This window comes from Lissotriton helveticus, chromosome 3_1 (assembly GCF_964261635.1).
Source record: "Lissotriton helveticus chromosome 3_1, aLisHel1.1, whole genome shotgun sequence".
In the NCBI taxonomy this organism is placed as follows: Eukaryota; Metazoa; Chordata; class Amphibia; order Caudata; family Salamandridae; genus Lissotriton; species Lissotriton helveticus.
In genome coordinates, this window is record NC_136061.1 from 1,648,918,928 (window position 1) to 1,648,939,046 (window position 20,119).

A 20,119-nucleotide genomic window follows, 5' to 3' on the forward strand; every position below is an offset into this window, starting at 1 on the left:
TTATCATCCTTGTTTTCGTATTTTACCATTCACCATGTAAAGAAATACAATGAAAAAGAACACCTTTTCTGTTTTATGGTGCATTAAGACATTTCTATATTTTTAGGAACGTTTGCGTGTTTTTTGTATGAAGCAAATTATTATGAACAAGTACTATACAAAATATTAATGTTATGAATTTATATACCTTGAGTCCCGAGGGCTGTTAAAGGTACAAGGCTCCGAAAGTTGCCTTTAAAGTCATAGATGTTCCCCATATAGCTCTGTAAATGACAGTCAATTAGAGGTATTGAGTTATAAGAAATTTGTGCCCATAACTAAAGATGCAGCCTATTCACTGTCTTTCTGAAATGTAATTACTTATGAAGAATGGATGCTCCATTTCTAGGTCTCGCCTCAGACAGCATTGTGAGACATTTTGTTACAGTACAGCTGGTTTAGAACCCACCCATTACTTACCATTGGTTGGCTTCATTATCACTTTTATTGGCTTGTTACTAATTCGTTAGCTTGTTTGGGCTTCACTTCCTCTTCTTGGGTTTGCCTATCCTCTTGAGCATGGATCTATTACTTGTCTTTCTATTGCTCTGTTTTTAGGTGCTACTTTTTTAGGTCTCGCCTAGCGAAGCAGTGCATTCGCTGCTCGCATTGGTGAGATCTATTGTTGTCCGTTTCTTGGCCGAAGGGGGACAGGACATGTGCACGCGTACGGCTGCCTCGCGGCATTAGCGCAACTCCTGCTCGCTCACTCCTCTCTCCCTCCCTGTCTGCGTGTACGAAGGACAGGAGATGTGCACTCTTCCCACAGAGGGAGAGGGGCGTTGTCTTGTGCCCATGCGTTCAACTATGAATGGTACCTCTGCCTGCTAGCCCTTTGCTGTGAAGTTCGCTGGCTTTTGTTAACCAGCAGCCCCTCTGCTCCCTGTACGGCCCTTCTTTCCACTTACTTGTATCTATCACGATGTGTCGGTAGTATGCTGTGGTTGCCTGCGGTCTTCCTGCTCCGCGGGGCTGTGACAGGTGGAAGCCGGACCCTACCAGCTGCAGGGCTCCCAGCCTGCCAGCTCGGTGGCACCGGTAGTAGAAGTAGCATGGGCGGTGCTGGGGAAGGGCTGTCCTCCTCTGCAGGATGGACGTAGAAGGGACTGCTGGACAGCTCCTCTGTCAGGTAAGGGGAGTAAGTGGATGCCCATGTGTTGAGTCATCCCCCACAGACATGCCCTCAGGAAGAGGAGGCTGCTGTGGTCCCAGTGTGTGCCTCTCGTGGTACTTGCTATGGGGTCTGTAATAACTTCAGCGCAGTTTCCTGTTTCAGCCAATCCAACTGAGCAGTAGAGTTGGTCTAAAACGTGTGAAACTGCAGGCAGGGCAAGCCTTGGTCATGGGTGAACTGGGCCCAGGCAGTCTAGGATTAGGCGAGCACACAATTAAATTCTCCAGCCTCTCACCTCCATTATCCTGAGTTATTGATTCAGGTTGGGGGTGCGGAGGAGGATTTGTGTTTAAAGGCTGCTCACTGCTAAGGTGATCACTCAGGACCTAACTGATCCGTGATCACAAAAGGCCCCACCCACTAAGACCACCTGAGTAGCAAGGGGTTAGCCAAGGTCGGGAGCAGGGAAGGTGGCACGCACTGAACATTGACCTGATTCTCATGCAGGCTCGCTCCACAGCAAGCGCTGCTAGGGATCTTCTGATAAAGGTAATGATTACAGCTAGAATAGCAGAAATAAAAATGTTACTAATGAATGAATGATATTCATAAAGCAATTAGATACCATCAGGAAGGTTTTCCTGGAGCTACGTTGACATAATGGGGTAAAACGGCATCAGGCAGCGTAGCAGGCTTTTCATAGCTGCAATGGTTTCAGATTGCTTATATGACATTTTCAGTTTAAATCTGAGTGACGTTCAATGACTGTGTGCCACTTTCTCCGGATCAAAAATCAAGCACTGAAGACTAAGGAAACACATAAAAATCAGTAATTACACTCATTTGAGCAACAACAAAACTCTAAGAAGATCTTAAAACTGCTGGAAAGCACCAGAAATGGAAGGGCACTAACAGGCACGACATCCCCCCCCCTCGCCCCAACACAGCATAGCACAAAAGCAGCATTGTTACTTTGTCATAGTAAAGGTTTTTGTATACAGCGCCTAGGAAAGGCAGATGTGTAACAGTGAGAGAGGGAGACCATTGAAGGAGGTTTAGAAGAGGCGCCAAATTTGTTTTTCCCCAGGGTGCTTTTAGAACAAAGTCTGGCCCCGACTACAGGCATTGACGTTGAGTCGCCAGAAACTAAGTTTAGTTTGCCCTCAAAAGTGGTATTGTGTGCCATTTTACTGCATATAACATCACAGGGTCATCTTCTTTATTAACATATAGTTTCCCATGAGTGGAAACTAATTTAAACAAGCACTGGCGTTGCCAATAGGTCTCGCAGTAGGAAAGTTGGAGCTGTTGGTTTTGTAAATGACAAAGCCCTTTAATTTTTAAAAAAGAAAACAAAAATAAAAGGCATTGTTATTTGCAATTGTAATAGCTCCAACTTTCCTATTGCGAGACCTATTGGCAACGCCAGTGCTTGTTACTCTTGGTTTCCCTGATATTTCAGCTAGCATTGTCTGGAGCCAGCCCAAATTAATGCGTTCTCATACCTTGCAAAACTATTCTACTCGGCTTCTTTAAAAGTTGAAACTGTCACAATTTGCCAACGTGGGCCACTTTTTCCGCTCTCTGATTAACAAATGAGGGCAACTTTTGCTCTAGGCCTATTTTCTGACACAGCCCATCAGTAGCGACTTGGAGGTCGAGAGGTGCACACTTTGCAAGTATCATTTCCATTGTTTAATAGTCATACTGGATTCGCGCATCCTCGTCACTTCTCCGCTCTTTTTCTGCAGGCCCCTGCCAGTGACTCACTGTGAAGTGTTGTGACCTTCTGCTAGTGTTGAGTGTATGGCAGCCGGGTGTTATGGCCCAACAACCCCTCTCTAATCACCCTCCCCCGGCGTGTCAGCTGCTTCCCTGGCAGTGCACCATGCCGCGCCTGGTTACAGCAGCGTTAACTCCTTTTAGCAGTGCCCTTTCAGATCGCTAAGACTTTGGCAATGTCACATATGCCAACTGCTGAGACAATTCCAGCAATTTCAGTTTTGCGCAGGGCCCAGGGTCAACTTTTCCCTGCAGTGCGAGGCTCTGGCGAACAGTGCCATGCTAGTATCAAATAACTAGGACACAGAGAGAGTGTCTTCTAGCAGTTCCATCCTCTCGTTGACGACAGTGCCGTCTGAATATATTGAGTCACTGCATTAGGAGCTACTATATTTTATTATAATCGTCAGTCTTTAACCTGGACTGAGAGAGGTAGAAGCAGTAAAGAGAGACAGAAGAAAGAGACAACTGGAAAAAATTAAAACATTGAGAAAACAGGAATGAAAAGCAATAAGCAAGAGAACGAACAAATGATAGATGGGACAACGGGAAGCAAAGAGAGGACGCACGAAGGGAAGCTGAGAGAAAGGATAAACGGGCAGAGGAGGCAAAAGAGAGGACAATGGGTATGAAGAGAAACAAGCGTTAAGAGCGGCCGGCCGGGAAACTGAAAGTACGGCCGGCCTGCGGCCGGCCATGATTCAATTGAGGGAAGGGAGAAAGGAGGCGGATGGCGCCGCTGCGTCATAGTTTCCCGGAAGCCCGTGGGCCTTCTGTTCCTCTAGGCCTGACACAGCGTGGTAAGTCTCAGATTTGGCTCATGGTGGCTGGGACCAGTGTCAGGGGGTGGGGGAGGAGTGCTGTGGTATGAGAGTGAGAATAAACAACTAGGACCTGGCAGGGGTGTTTGCTCTCTTCCTGTATTCTGAACGTGGTGTCTCTAGGCGCGGGCGCGAGAACAAACCGGAGGAAAGGCTCACGGGTTCACTGTGAGAAGAGAATGACGATGGGTGAGAGAATAAATAGAACGTGTGGGGTAAATTAAGGAGAAAGGACTGAGGGGCTGATGTAAAAGAGGGGCCAAGGAACACAGGAGCTGGAGGCAAAGACACAAAGGACAGTGAGACAATGAATAAGGGGACGATGAAGGAGGAGTAGAGAAAAGATGAGAGAGAAAAGAAAACGCGAGGAAGTGATAGAACGAACAAATGATAGATGGGACAACGGGAAGCAAAGAGAGGACGTGAGACGTTGGGTGAGAGAATAAATAGAACGTGTGGGAAACAAAGTACGGCCGGCCATGATTCAATTAGGGGAGGAGAAGCCGCGGAGCGCACGCTGGGCGAAGCCCTTTGATGTGCTGTGCGGCAGTGAATGCGCGTGCTTGTTTTGTCACGTGATTCACGTGAACTCTAAGAAAACCGCAGCGCAAGAAGCCCTTGGTTTGACGAGGATTTCGAGCACTTGAATTCTCGCTCCCTCAATGCGCTTGCGCGCATTGTAGGTCACGAGACCTAAAAAGTAGGTCTTGTAGCTCTTCAACAGAGTTGACATTACTAACAATGGTTTGAAGTGCACACTCTGAAGCTTAGCAGTCTGCTCTTAGTGCTAGTGTAATGTGTGACATGAGTTTTAGGTATTGCATAATTAGCATGTGGCATGTTTTTTTTTTTTTCTTGAATTTTTGTTTAAATAGTTAATGTCTACAGAGTAGCCATGCTGGAGTCAGGCACATTGTTTCAGCTCCTGAAGCTGTTCAGATACCTACATAAGCTCGTTGTTGCCAAGTTTTTGGGTGAAGTTATCCAGACAGCACATTGCCTGGTTGCAAAAGGTCGACTGTGAATTAAATCATGGCTTACATCACATCGTTTGCTTACCATTCATTGGCTTATTCTTTCTCATTTTCTTGCTTCATATTTGACGACATTTTCTTCCATTTTAAGATCCATTTGATTTGATGACTTTTATCCTTCCAATGCTTTCATTAGGGTACTATTTTCATTTTCATTCAGCACTCCATGAGAGTGCTTGTGCTTCCTAGTTCCCCCTATCTTATTCTGCTAAACAGTTGTTAATGTACAGCTCTGAGATACTGTTAGATATGCCTGCCTCTCGTTCAGTATTTTGAAATGTTTTAATTTCTTTTTAAACAATAATGTAGAGATTGGCAGCTCTGCACCCACGTTTCACAGAAAAGACCCGTTGGCTTCTACCAGAGGTTGCCAACTTTTATGGGTAGTTCGAGAGAAAAAGCAGTAACCATGGGCTGCATTATTGATAGCTGTAGGAATACAGATATGTTTATGCACAAACCTATTTACTTATTACAACTGTAGGGCACCAGAGCATCTTAAATACCCTTTAATTTAATGCAAAGCAGCATAAATAATGTGACTGTCTTGTGTTATGGTCAGTGAACCCAAAAGCATACCTGCACGTTAAGCATACGAATTGTGGGGGTGGGTGCCTGGGGTTGGGGGGGGGAGGGGCTTGAGGGGGCAGTTGTTATAAGTGTTTAGTAGAGAAAAAATCAAGACTTTCAAATCTTTGCAAGATGCTTAGCAGTTCTTAATATTGATCTAGTCCCTCCTTAGTATTGCCTTGTCTTCATTTGTAACCTCCCACGAAGATTGACCCATATACTTCAGTTGTTACATGGTGCGTCTTTTTTGGTCTGTAAACACTATTTTCTGTAATGAGTTTCTCCTACTGCAGGCACTACATGCTTTCCTGCAACTTTCAGGGCACTATGCACGCTTTCACTTTCCAAGCAGCCCAGGACAATAGCAGCAGCTTCTTTCCATAGGTCTTGCATTTTACAAGAGTTTGAGCTATTGGCATTGTAAATGACAATTCCTTTTATTTATGTGTTAATTAGAAAAACAGGTAAATACAAGGCATTGTCTTGTACAATCCCTATAGCTTAAACTTTTGCAAATGCGAGACCTATTGTATTGCTAATGCTTGTTTTTTTTATAAAGTACTCTATGAGAGTGCATGTGTCTTCCTGATGCCTTCCTTGTGTACGTCTTCCCCACTACACTCGCTACCTATGCTCCTCCATGTCCGCGTGTTGTTACTTTAACCCCAAGTTGTGTTTTCGGCAATGTGCTTCCACTGACCTTGTGTACTTACCCCACCCCTGCATCGCTTCCTACAAGTCATTGGATAATTTAAATGACGCAGCCAGCCTTATACAGCTTTTTATTTAGTAAAAAACATGCTTCATAGCATCAGAGACGTTGTTCAGCATAGCTACAACTATTGGCAAATCAAGGCCAACAGGGAAGGCTAAAGCTTGGCTTCGTAGACACCAAAAGCATCATCGCGTAGATACGTTTGAGTTCTGTGTATGTGTATCATTTAAAGGCACCTATAAATGAGTAAATGATTGTCAAGCCCAGCTCAGTGTGAGAGCAACACAAAAAGTTGATGGACGGAATGCTGAACATTGTCAGAATTCACCCTCAGGCACAGATCTTGGTTAAATCCATCTTTTTGTTGCGAGCCATGCCATTCCATTTTGGACCCAGCCATATGCTGTTGGGGGGACGGATTCAGATGCAAGAGTCCAGAGAATGCCCCCTGGCGGTCTGACATGTGGCTCTATGCGCCGGCGCAGGATGGGCTGCGCCGTTCATGTCTGCCTCTAAGCACTACACCCAGGTAGGATCCGCACCAGCGGGAGGCTGCTAATCCACTTGGGGACCAGGTGCTCTCTCTAGGCACGTTTGGCCCTAGGTCATCAGCACCATGCTAGATGCTCCACTGAGGGGCGGTCCTGCCACTTCCACTCAAGCCTTGCGGCTGCAGTGGGAAGGTTGAGGGAGGAGGGACGGGTTAAGGGCTTGTGTAATTATGGTCAGTCCTGAATGACTTGTGCATACTATGATGTGCTGCATAATGATGTTAAACAAATTGATGCTTTCCTGCACATAGTATACGAATGCACTTAAATTTCTGGTTTTCTACCTCTTAAGAAACGGTACTTGTTCAATTACCAGCATTTAGCCTGTTGGGATATGTTGGGGGCGAAAAATAAAAATGGACTGTATGCTGTAGTCAAAGGCAATGATAAGATGTAAATTATAATATGCAGCCGCAAATAAAGAGTTTTTTAAAAAAAAAAGCCTTGCGGCTGCTCCGGCCCCACTTGATAATTCCACCCTCCAGGAGCTTCCATCAGGCCACAAGACAGACCAACCCCCTTGGACTCAGCAATGCCGCCTCCATCTTGAAGCGGTATCTTCAGGGGGATTCAGGCAAATATAGCACAGGATGGTGCAGGATAGCTGAGGGCTCGCGGTGAGCCGTTCATGGACGCATCCTATCGGCCATGTTGCTTGGCCACGCCCCCAAAGTATTGTTATAGTTGGGTAAATTAGTCAGTGACCATAACATTCTGAACTTAAAACACAGAAATTTACCAGTTCTAGTTAGCACTGAGTATGACCTCACTTATGACATTCTATGATATCCCTCATGACATGTCAAATGACATAATTGCCCCTCATGACTTCATCAAATGTGTGTTTGTTTTATAGTTTACATAGTGGCAAGTAACTAACATATATCTTTTTTACCCAATTTCGTACAGCCTGTCTCCAGCTAATTGGTGTAAGTTTACAAAACAAGATCTCCTAATGCACCATAGGTGTGTAGAGGTATTGAGCACACTGGAAATCTTTGTATTTGAGGCTAACTCCGTGTGCTTTTGACATGTTCGTTATGTTCCACACAATTTTTGGGGTAAAGATTCTACCTGCTAAATACTAAGTATTGTAAACAGACTTGAGTTATTGGACAGAATCATCTCTGTATGACCATTTCTATTTAACACAGAAGTGTGTGTGTGTGTGGACCCCGTACTAACCTATGTACATGTGCTTGTGTTGATTCAGAAGATCGGCTATCAGTAAAGCCTTCATTACAGTATGAAGGCTGCAGGTGGTATGATCTTTAGCACCCTCAAACCCTTATTTTAAGTGAAAAGTCACTCTTTGGACCAGTTTTGCATAGATTGTTCACAGTTCTTAGTAGATTCTTTGTAATACTGTGTGGTGTATAACTCATGAGAGTTTCACTGTCTACAAACCGTTTGGTACAGAGTATACTCTTTCCATAGAGTAAACAGTGTTCAGTACCTACTTTATACTCGTAGCCATTTCACTTCTCAATGTGGGTTGAGTGGCTGTCAGGTATTTGATACCGGTAAAGACTGTCCGTAGTAGGGCATTAGTTATGTAACAGGGATTGAGTATCTGGGGGAACTTGGTTTTTCATAAACCGTTGCATACAGATTGAACATTGTGTGCAAGATAGGTTACCATTTCATCTGTGGTTAATTGTCAACATGAATTCGGCTACCCATGAAGTGTATGGTATAGGGTTAATGATGCAAATTATACAAGCTTGCTTAACCTACGGGGTGAGTGTGTGTATGTCTGATAGCCGTAAAGATGCTTCATATTCTTCTGATCTATTGAGCACTTGCTTTTATAGTTCTAATGGTATACCCGTTTATAGAGCAATGTGTGCAAAAGAAGTTTAGAGGATGTCAGTGATGTCTTAAATGATGGCATAGAACATGTCATGAGTGATGTAATATGTGGGGTGCGGTCATAAGCCTTTTATGCATAGCCGCGGGGGAAGGGGAGGGGGCAGCCAACCCCTGCGGCCAACCCCTGCATGCAGCCAACCCCACATTGTGCACAGCCTACGGTCGTGCGTGGTGGGAGGTATGCAACAAGGCCTGGCCCTGGGTACCCCATCCCCTCAGAGCCTTTCTTTTTCCTAAGGGGAGGGGCAAGCCACGTGCCCCCCCCCCCCTACCCGAACATATTATGACCTTGGGGAGGGGAGTGCGGATTTGGCTCCCCGGGACATTGCATGTAAGCGGGCCCATAGAAGGCTCGGGGAAAGGGGCCACATGACCTCAGTCTCTTAAAGAAAAAATACACTGGGCTCCGGGGGACAAGTGATGTAATATGTGAGGTCATAAGCAGTGCATTGCGGGGCATAGGTTATAGTTGGCTCAGGTGACTATAACTACTGAATTTCTAGTGTTCTGTATGAGGGAACTCTGAGCCTAACTAACGTTCCTGTAACCTTTGATTTTTTTCATGTAATTTCAAAGGTTTTTCAATTTCTATTTTCAAAGTATAGTGTCCCTGTAAATTTTTCAGGTCATTTCTAGGGTTTATTTTTTAGTAGTAAGTATACTACAAAATAAGCATATCCAAAATAGGATAACATTTTAAAAAACATTTCAGAACCAATCACAGATGTACTTATTTTCTGCTAAAGAACTACCTAATTTTAGCTCACTGCATATTTACACCATCCAATTAAATGTTCTTTTTTTTTTAAATTAGATGCTGAACTCCATTTCAGCTGCCTTTCATTTTGAAAAATGTCTCATTCAGCACCAGCCTTCTCCTGTGTGCTACTCCTCCTTGCCTTCAAAATGGTTAAAGGCCGGATTGTGGGTCATAGCTTTGTGTTTTGGGCTAGAGAGTGTGCTAGAAAGAGTGGCATTGACCGGCAATTGGGTTTGCCTAATGTTGACATTACTTGGGTTTCCCAGAGATGGTTAAAGTGGCATTAGTTGCTGCCTTTGTTTGAAAGCATTACATATTGCCAACATCCAGACCTCATGATTGTGTACTGTGGAGACAATGCGCTAGGCACACTTACTGGGGTACGGCTGGAAATCTTAATGAAGGATACCTTTGCTCAATTAATGCGGTACAAAAGGGGGTGGTGATGGACTGAGCATCTGAACCAATCAAACACCCAGTCAACAGATCTGGGTTTAATCGATCATCGTTCTTTAGCCCACTCTGCCACCCCAGTTCAGACATGGCCATATGCAAATCAGTCTAACCCTGTGCCTCATGGGAACAGTCCAGCCCGAACTGCCAAGCCATGTCTTCCCTGGACCGGAAACAAGCTTCCTAGGACCGGTTTCTGGCATTACATGTACCGCTTTGTTCGCCATAAGTGGGCAGGGTATGCTCAGACGTGAGTCCCTTGCTCACTTTGCCGCTGGATTCAAGTAAGCCTGGCTGAAGACGGCTGTAATGCCAGAAACCGGTCCTAGGAAGCTTGAATCCAGGGAAGGCATGGCTTGGCAGTTCGGGCTGGACTGTTCCCACGAGGCACAGGGTCAGACTGATTTGCATATGACCATGCCTGAACTGGGGTGGCAGAGTGGGCTAAAGAACGGTGATACGGGTTAAACCCAGATCTGTTGACTGGGTGTGAGTGTTTGGTTCAGATGCTCCGTCCATCACCCCCCCGCACCCCTGTACCGCTTTGCTCAATTAATGGCACTTTTCCTTCACACTGCCTTAGGACCCAAGGGCAGAAATGGAAGTGGTCCAATTAATTCTGTCCACCGATAGACAAAGCCAGGAAACATGTCAATAAAACTGTTTCTGAATTCCTCAGAGGCTATAACATGTTATATTATGTTATTTAGGCTTATAAAGCACACTGTTACCCAAGGGTGTCCTGGCGCTGAGCACTGTCTAACTTGTACCAGTAGCCCCTGAGCCCAGACTGAGACTAAACTGAGAGCAACCAAGTTTTCAGACCTTTCCTGAATTAAAGGAGCTCCGTGGCAGATGTAAAGGAACGTCGTTCCAAGCATTGGTGGCTCCTTGGACAAAGCTCCTTCCACCCCAATTAGCCTTTCTTGCTGTAGGAACGATCACCCTCTTTGCTTCCATTGAGAGCAGAATTCTCCCAGGGACATACCATTGAATGCGCTTTTTTAGGTCTTCTGGGCCGATCCCCATCAGGGACTTAAAAACCATACAAAGAGCTTTGAATTGAGCTAGTTGTTTTATCGGAAGCCAATGAAGGTAATGTAGGCCATTTCTAACCGAAGTAAACCTTAGAGTGCCTGTAAGCAGTCTGACCGCCGCATTCTGCACCATCTGTAATCTGTTAAGATGTTTCTTATGAATAGTTTTTTTTTTTTTTTTGAAGAGTTTTACATAGTGCGAACTAGACCCGAACTGAATCAGGTATCCGAGCGCTTTACATAGCACCAGTTACGTTACATGAGGACGGACACACATTCATGTTAGGCACGGGGAGATTAAGTGATTTGCCCAGAATCACAGGAGCTTTTTGGCTTTGTTACCGAGACTCGAACCCAGATCCCCGGGTCCGAGGTCGAGCGCCCTAGCCGTTAGGCCAACTCCTCTCCCCGTAGTTAAGTATAGGCTGTTACAATAGTCCAGACATGGGCTCTATATACCACAAGATGTTATGCTTTGACATGGACGGTACCTATAGAATTGATTGGGTTCGTTTCACAGAGAAAGGCAACAGGATGTTCATTATTCACTTGAAAGACTGCATCCTGTTTTACGTGTAGTATCATCTACACACAATAAACACAAAGGCTCTTCTAAGAGCCACCCTATTTTCCTGAACACTGGTTCATTTTCTGTTTAACCTCTTTTTGACTTTGCGAATCCACAAAGCAAAAACTCACATTCAATACACAATAGCATTTTTATGAAATGTTTTTTTTGGGGGGGGTTTATCTTCATCATTATTGCACAATACATCTGTATTCATTATACCAACTCAGTGTAACATGTTCAACATGAGTAACGACATACAATACATAATGCAAACACAGATTGCAGTACATTTAGTTCAGTTTGACTCTTGTTGGCTACTCAGCTGAGGTATTTGTGACCATTCCAATTTACATGCAGACACCTAGTGCCTCCACTCCCATCCCATACAAACAATTACAGTATTCAACATACTTAAAGACATTCGGGTGCTCGTAGGCTACTACTAGGCTACAGCTTTTCCAGCCGTGTCCCCCCGAGGACATCAGGGCATCTATTCAGTGGAAGCCCAAATCATCTTTGGTCTACATGTACTTACTTCCATTGTGCATCTATGTACCTTCCATGTACTTGGATCTGTGTGTCTGTTACCTTTTCTCCTGAAAAAGCATATCCAATTCACTACCCTATTTCTCATCCTATACCTCTATCAAAATCTTTAATCTATATATACTTGTATAACTGACTAATATCCACCACTCAAATTACTTTCAGATTTAACCATACTAATTCAGCACTAATCCTTTATGGGTTCCGGATTTCCGGAGTAGCGTACTTCAACACCTCATCAAGAGTAACAAGCGCTATATAAATGCAAACCTTTTTTTCCCTCTTCTATCCTTCTGCTATTTTTCCGAATCCAAATAACTGACTAACCACCACCACTTATTCAACACTAAAACTCTGTAGGTTCCGAAGGAGCGTGCTACTCGCCGAAAAATCGCTTAAGCGCCTCTTCAGGGGTAGTAAGCGCTATATAAATGCAAATACAATACAATCTATCTTTTGGCCCGGAGAAGACAGGTAATTCCTAAGCATTCATAATATGTCCAGTTGGTCAACATCCCTGAACCAGGTGGTCAGTGTAGATCCAGCCTTCCCGCCCCAATTCTTTGCTGCTAACCTCTTGGCCAGTAGCAACGCAATAGCTACCAATTTGCGGTTGCATGGTTTAATTGACTTAAGCAATCCCAGTAAACATTTGCAGGGCGCAATTCACCTTTTCTATAATTACTTGTGAGTAATGTTGCAGTACAATGACCCAATATGACACAGGCACACAGTCCCAGGCAAGGTGCTTAAAACCTGTGCTCTCTACACCACACAGTAAAAAATGCGAATCACCCCGCAGCCCATATCAGTGTAGTTGCTCGGGCAAAAAGTACATTTGATGAATAAATGTAAAATGTATTATCCTGAGATTACAATTTGCTGTGAGGCGTCCGGTTAGCGCACAACACGTCACCCAATCATCCCACACCAACGGTGTGTCCAACAGTGCAATCCATTTTTCATAAGCCACAGATGTAACCATCGAATTTTCAACAAGTGAAATGGTATATAACCTGGTTATTAGACTGTTCTATCCTCCCTGGACAGCAGTACTTGTAACGCGTTAAGTACCCGCAGCTCTCTTGGGTACTCCGGGTACATGGCCCTAATCGACGCATGCATTCCCGCATATACAAAACCTAGCATAGCAGTATAATTTTTTTTGTTGCCGTGAGGGCTTCTAGGGTTATAAGTGTTCCGCTTGGGTAAAGGTCCCCTAGTATGGCAACCCCAGCCTCCCTGTGTAGCCATTGACCCCTGTTCCTGGGAGACTGAGATGTCGGGGTTTGCATTTGCCAACAGGTCTGGTGCATACAGATATTCCCTGCCTGCCCTAACCTGCAGTTCCCGCCACGCGTGGGAAGTGCAGCTCACTGTGTTTGTGTATGTGTATGCTGGGATTCAGAGGTTGAGTGTAAAGTAGCATTGCCGTGAGGGGGACTGGATGAACATCATCCGCCTCTACCGCTAAGTCGGGTAGATAGCGTTGCAGGAACTGCCAGTAGTGTGCAAACTGCGCTTGCGCACACAAATAGTACAGTCTCCTGTCCGCTGCTTCAAAGCTGCTTCAAATGGTTGCACCAGTCTCTCCCATCTGCAGCACAGCTGCTTACCTGCTCACGTCCGGATCAGTAAGCATGCTTGTAGGGATTTAAAAAGCGTTTTATGTAACACTGTCGGGATATTCACAAACCGACAGCCGCGGTGCGTCCATTGGGGCATAGGGGCGTAGCCCCACTAAGCCCTGGACACACCGTGGCACTGTCTGCAGCTAAGCTTAAGCTAATATACATAATTACACAGCGCAGCGCGAGAGTGACACGGATCATGGTGCGGTCGGAGTGCGCAGGGGGTGGGGGGGGGCGGGGCTGCTGGTCTGCTACAGCTGCTTGAGTGACAGTCTGCAGCAGGCCAGCACTGCGCGCATGAGACTCCCGGGCTGAGACTTGCCCGCGCATGCGCCGATGCCAGTAAAACACTTCGGCATAGAGAAGGGGCTGAGGGTGCGGCTACAGCCGGGCCGGGTTTTCAAAGGCTGCCCAGGGCGAGTGCACAGTGTGCCCCCCTAGCCAATCCTGGTGCTGCATGCAGCGCCAGGATTGGCTGGTCCACCGCGCAACATCCATTATTCGATGCCGCACGTGGGTGGGCGAGGGCAGAGTGGCGCGACCCCGGGCAGGAGGAGAAGCTAGCAGACCCCGTCGAGAGCCCCCCAGGCCCGGTGTGTGACCCCCCCACCCCCCACAGCCTCCCGGTGCCTGGAGGGGCTGCGAGAGGAGCAGCAGGAGCCGCTGGCAGAAGTTATGGAAAGTTTCCACGAAGATGCCGAAGACGGTGAGACTGAGTCCGTCTTTACTGAGGTAACAGATGCAGCTGAAGACGTCGCGTGTTGGTTTTATGTCAGCGGTGTACGTGGAGACTGATGCTTAGTTTGGCGCATCTAAGACTGAGTGGGTGAGGGGGCAAACCATGTAGATGCACTTATCTCTTAGGTGAAAAGCGTACCATTTGAAAAATGGCCTCCTCTGCTGACGTGTCTGATCAAACAACTTGGATGGGCGGGGATCCAATTTGTGATACCTGCCTTTTGGGAAATTACGAACACCATATACTTCGAATCTTCATGACCTCGATGTTAAAATGTTTGTGCAAACAGCTACTCCTGCGCCTGTTAGGTTTGTTAAGGCCGTAGTACACTGGCAAAAACACATGAATGCGCCCTGTCAAAACTTCGAAAATGCTACCAGTGTGTAAGCGCGATGCCCTGCTCTTGTCTCGGTCTTAGCCCCGCATTTCTTTACCGGTTTACCCCTAACACAGTTTCGGGAAATCTGGAATAAACAGGGAAAGTACTTTCCCCCAACTCACAACTTTTTTTTTTTCTACACAAGTGCTGACCCTGGGATTCTAACCCGGGTCTCCAGCAGCCGTCCATCAGTCAAACGCATCTTCCCGCCTCCTTCATTTTCATCTTTTGCACTTTTTCCAACCTCGTGCAAGTTTCATAGCCAACCCTGATTCAGAATCGTGGAAAGCCTGGCATCATATTCAACAACCAGGAAAAAAACTTCTATTGACGAGTCCCTCTTGAGACACACATATATACTTTTACGTCCCTATTCTGCTCACGTGACGCACATTTCCCATCATTTACGTTTACATGCACGTGACACAGTTGTGACAACTTTAACGGATTTATTTGAACCAAGTGGACGAGCAGCAGATATTTATTTGTTATTTTATTTTTTTCCTATGCGCTCTTGGGTGTCTTTGCCGGTTGTTTGTGCCAGGTGTTTAGGGATTATTCCCAAGCCTTTGAGCCCTGCCCCGCTTTAATTATAAATCTAACGTAGAAAAAAATAAATCGATAGTTAGATCACACATCTACATATGTGGTCTTTCCCAGCCTAAACGTTTGCGTCTGCCTAGGAATGACATTTATTTTTATTTTGAATGCTAGAATTTTTGTCAACGTTATGATGTCAGACGTACAATTTGATTTATTCTTGAATGATTACACATCTGCTGTCGCGGCTCTAGTGAGGGGGCTCTAAGTCCCAGACTGCTCAGACCCAAGGAGGAGGGGCCGGTGCTCTGCTGCATTCCAGTTACTGCTGCTATTTCCACAATTGCTGCTGCACCATAAAGGACCTGGAGTCATCCAGCGGCACTAAGGGTGGGCCCGTCTCTACCTGAACATGACTGGAACAGGCCCTATCCTATTTCAGTTGGCACATTTCACTAGCCCATTGGGGGTCTTGTGTAATGGGCAAATAGAAAGATGTTGCACTGGCAGAATCTTCTTCTGAGAATGAGGGCCCACCAGTGAAGTCTGCCCCAGGTAAGTGCTCTATTCTCTCATAATTTTCTTCAGTGGTGGGGGGCACTCACTGAGGAAATTGTTACTGTGGAAAAGGAATTAGCCATGCAGGCCAATGTTAACTGCCTGATCTCTTCTTGGTCCTCAACCTCCCCATCAGATTATGCTGCCCCAGCTGCGGCTGTGGCTATCCAGGAGAAGGGTTTGGTTCTTGTTCCTCCCTCGGCGTTGGAAGCACTACTCTGACCCAGGTACTTGTGCTCCAATCCCCGCTAATATATCGGCTAGTCATGAACATCTTCCCCTGTAACCAGCACCTTTATCTGCTAAAAGGAAAAAAGTGAAAGGGTGGGTCCAAGACTGAAACATTCTAAACCCCCATTCTCGCAGGATTGAGCGCACGTTTACATGGATCATGAGGGTAATCATAGCAGGCAGGTTAAGCTACAGGTGCTTCGGGATAATTTTTACCTGAAAATTGAGACTCTAGTTAAAAGCCTTCTGGTACCTATTGTAACTTGTCTAGGACATAACGATGCATGCACCCATCCATCCATCCATCCATCCATCCATCCATCCACCCATCCATCCATCCATCCATCCATCCATCCATCCCCCCCAGCACCCATCCACACTTATATCCATCCATTCGTCCATGTATCAATCCACCCAGCACCCATCCATGCATCCATCCACCCCCACCCATGCATCCATCCACCCATGCATCCATCCACCCATGCATCCACCCATCCATCCAGACAGCCATCCATTCATCCATCCGCCATCCATTCATCCCCCAGCACCCATACATGCATCCATCCATCCCCCAGCCCCCATACATGCATCCATCCATTATTCATTCATGCATCCATCCACCCACCCACCCACCACACACCCACCCACCCAGCACTCAAACATGCACCATTCATGCATTCATCCATCTATATAAAATAATTATATAGCCGCTGCATTTTTTAATGGCATGTGACATGTGACAGACTGTGACTTTTTAAAATGTTTTTCAGCGGAGCTTTGCCGAACTTTCATGTGACCGACTGTGACGTTTTTGTATTGGCAAGCCTCTTTTATTACAATCAGCCCTGTCATTTGTACAAGGAAAAGCGAAGCTTTGCCGAAGTTTGCCATTAACACAGCGTTGCAAAATGCCATTAACATCGCATGCGTTGTAATTGCATGCGATGTTAATGACATCGCGCCGTCGTAGCATGCGTACTAAAAGCATGCGATGTGAACGACGATGCGATGTCGTGATGTTTTGACCCCGATGCGATTGGTGTTTCCCGTCTTTGCCAGTTGTGCTATTTTTTCAATAAGTTCTTCCGGGTGTCTCTGCTCTTTTCCTACCGAGGTGGGTGGTCCACCCCAATCTGAACATTTCAGTTTAGGCCTTGCCGTAAATTATATCTAATTCAGCAAACCGATGGAAATGCATTAAAAAGTGCCTTTTCTACTCCGGAAAGGCGCACATCTCCCCCTGCAAGGCTCAGCCTGTCTATTTTCGACTTTAATTTGTGTGTGTAAATGGCTTTAACACAGCCCCGTGGTGTGGACGTATCCCCCTGATTATCCATCATGATTAGAGCTCCTGGTGTTATGGTATTTATTTTATTAACATTTCCGTCTGTATTTATCCATATTTTTTTTTGCCTATATAACTGATATATATTTCAATGTTTATTTTGTGCTTTGAGAATAAATGGAGACGTAAAATTGTATATTTCTGTGTTTATTTAACTCTTGAACATGCATACATGGATGCCTGTCACAATTTAGCAAAGTAAGCAGCCATGTATAACTAAACACTACACTCATAAGTACATATTAGTGTTATACTACAAAAATATGTTAACATATGCCTATTTAAAGGAAATCTCATCCTGTTTTTTAATTCCCCATGATTTATGTTTGTTAAGTGCTAGGAAGTCCAAGTCTGCTTGCGGGTCCCAAAGTATCTCACACACAATCCAAGGTTCTGGAATCTCCAAGAGGGTTCTTGAACAAAACCCTTACAAATCCACTGGTGAATTCTTTGTGGGACTGTCCAGGTGAGCTCTGTTAACCTGTAGCTTGCAGGGAGTCCACTCTTAGTCCTTTGGCAGCAAGGTAATCCACAGGGCTGCAGGTTCACTTGGTGCAGTCTTCAGAGGTCAGGCCTTAGAAATCTTTGCACAGCAAAACTTCTCAGCAGGGCACTTCTTGCTTCATTCAGTTTCAAGCCCCAGTTTCTGCCCCTCTCAGAATAGAAATAAAAGTCTAGATAAGACATTCAAATTGAATGCGTTGATGTTATCCAAGCGAGGCCACTGGGAGTGTACCCCATCTCCTAAGTCTGCTGCTTTGTATTTCCCTCAGCACTGGGAGTATGTTACTTGCGTAGAGGGGTAATGTAGATGTTGGATTGTCACCAAGTATGCAGGCAATATGTTTGGTTGCCCATCTTGGATTTGTATTTTCGTTCGCTACTTCCACTGTTGAGAGAGTTAGGTTAAGAATTTTGGATTTTGCTTTGTTAACGTTAAAGCTTGCCACCTTTTCGAATTTACCTAGTTGGTGCTGTAGTTGTGGAAGTGAGACCTCCGGGTTGGTAAGGGTTAGCCGTACATCATCAGCAAACAGCATTACTTTGTGATCTCTCGCAAAGTGGAGGCCTGTCAGCTCTCTGTCATCTCTAAGGTGTATCATTAGGACACAAAGGAGGAGGGGGAGAAGGGACATCTCTGGCTGGTGGCCCATTGCGTGTGTAATGACGGAGAAGGGCACCACTTCTAACAATATTCTGGATACCAGGGTTTGATAGCCCATAGTGCTATGGTTTGAAATCTGGGCCTATTCCCACCCTTTACAATACTATTCATAGTAAGAGGCCTAGCTGTTAGCTTTATTTTTCCCTCAGAGTTTTATATAGAGCAATCGGGCTAAATATTTTCCTGTCACCTACTGGGCTGTTTAACCTTTGACTGCTTACAAGTTAAAAAAACATGAACTTAATTTTATTATTGCATTTCACAAGTTGTGGTCCAAGTAGTGAAATAGCAGCAGGTGGCAGCGCAGGAGGTTAATGTGCCTGCTGCAAAGAACATTTACCTGATGCAGATCACTAAATGCATATGATGTAAATAGGTCAGTGGTGAGTCACTGCTTTTGTTACTTGCAGTTTGTATGTTAAAATCCTAACATACAACAACAGCGAGCTATTAACAGTCATCTAAGAGCTGCATGCAAACTGCAAGGAAAGAATTGGAGCGTTATGATGTTTTCACACAGTCTTTGTTGGATTACCCTAGAACTGCTGTGCAACTTCTTATACTCTTAGAGCTGAGATTTCCATGAAAGTCTGAATTCAGCACCTGAGCATAATAGGACGGAATGTATGAAGCTCTGTGGTTATACTGAATAAGCAGCTACCTATGTTATGCCATCTATTAATGTAATAACTGCACTTTCACAATTGCTTTATTAACCTTCCTGCTTTCTCAAATTTGCTTGAAAATGCACGATTTTTCTTCCTTTTTTTTCAAAATGTTCTTGGGGGGGGTTATCCCCCAAAACCCCCCTTTTGGGGTTCGGGCTCGCTCGCTACGGTGCTGTATGCAAATCACTTTGCGCCCACCACTTTCAAATGTCACCCACCGCCCCTGCAAACCGATTCAGGAATTTAGGCAATCTCGTCATTTTTAGGTTTCGCCTGGCGAAAAGCTGCGGACCAGTATGGATGTTCGTCCCGCCTCTGTTTCCCATTGGCTAGCTCCATAAATGGACGCTAGCCATTGGGAAACAGAGGCGTCCGTCATTCCGCGAGGCGACTCGTGGGCGTTTCTGAGAATTTTTCTCATCCGGCCCCTTTTAGGACGTCAGTGCGGCGGTGGGCGGGGTTTATTTTTCTGTTCGTCGAGGTTTCTTTTCGTCATTCCGCGGCCAACCGCCGCCGGAGGAAGTCCAGGTCCAGGTGAGTGCTTTCCGTGTGCCCGTTCGTTCCCGCACCACCCTCCCACTGTCCGTCTTCCCGTTCCTGCCCGCCCCCCTCCCGCTGTCCGTGTGCCTGCCCGCCCCCCTCCCGCTGTCCGTGTGCCTGCCTGCCCCCCTCCCGCTGTCCGTGTGCCTGCCCGCCCCCTCCCGCTGTCCGTGTGCCTGCCCGCCCCCTCCCGCTGTCCGTGTGCCTGTAGTACAGAATGCGGTGAATTTGAGCCCTCTATGATAACACCCTGTGTGCCTGACTACAGCACATCGAAGTGTGTGCTATATTGCACATGTGTTCATACAACTTCTGACTTCACCCTGTCCCTCACTGCAAATCACAGAGCCGCTAATATCTACAACCCATGGCCCTGAACAACATCATCCAGTGCCTTGATGTACAGCACCAGGCGCTGCCATGAGGCACGCCACTCAGTGTTCCTCAGAGGCGCATCA

The 20,119-nt window shown here is 45.8% G+C and overlaps 1 protein-coding gene across 3 annotated transcripts in view; it reads left to right on the forward strand.

Annotated features, from left to right (window-relative positions):
* Window positions 1-20,119, forward strand: part of HACD2 (3-hydroxyacyl-CoA dehydratase 2) — a 162,158-nt gene that overhangs the window by 956 nt on the left and 141,083 nt on the right. The gene's annotated exons all lie outside the window — the stretch shown is intronic.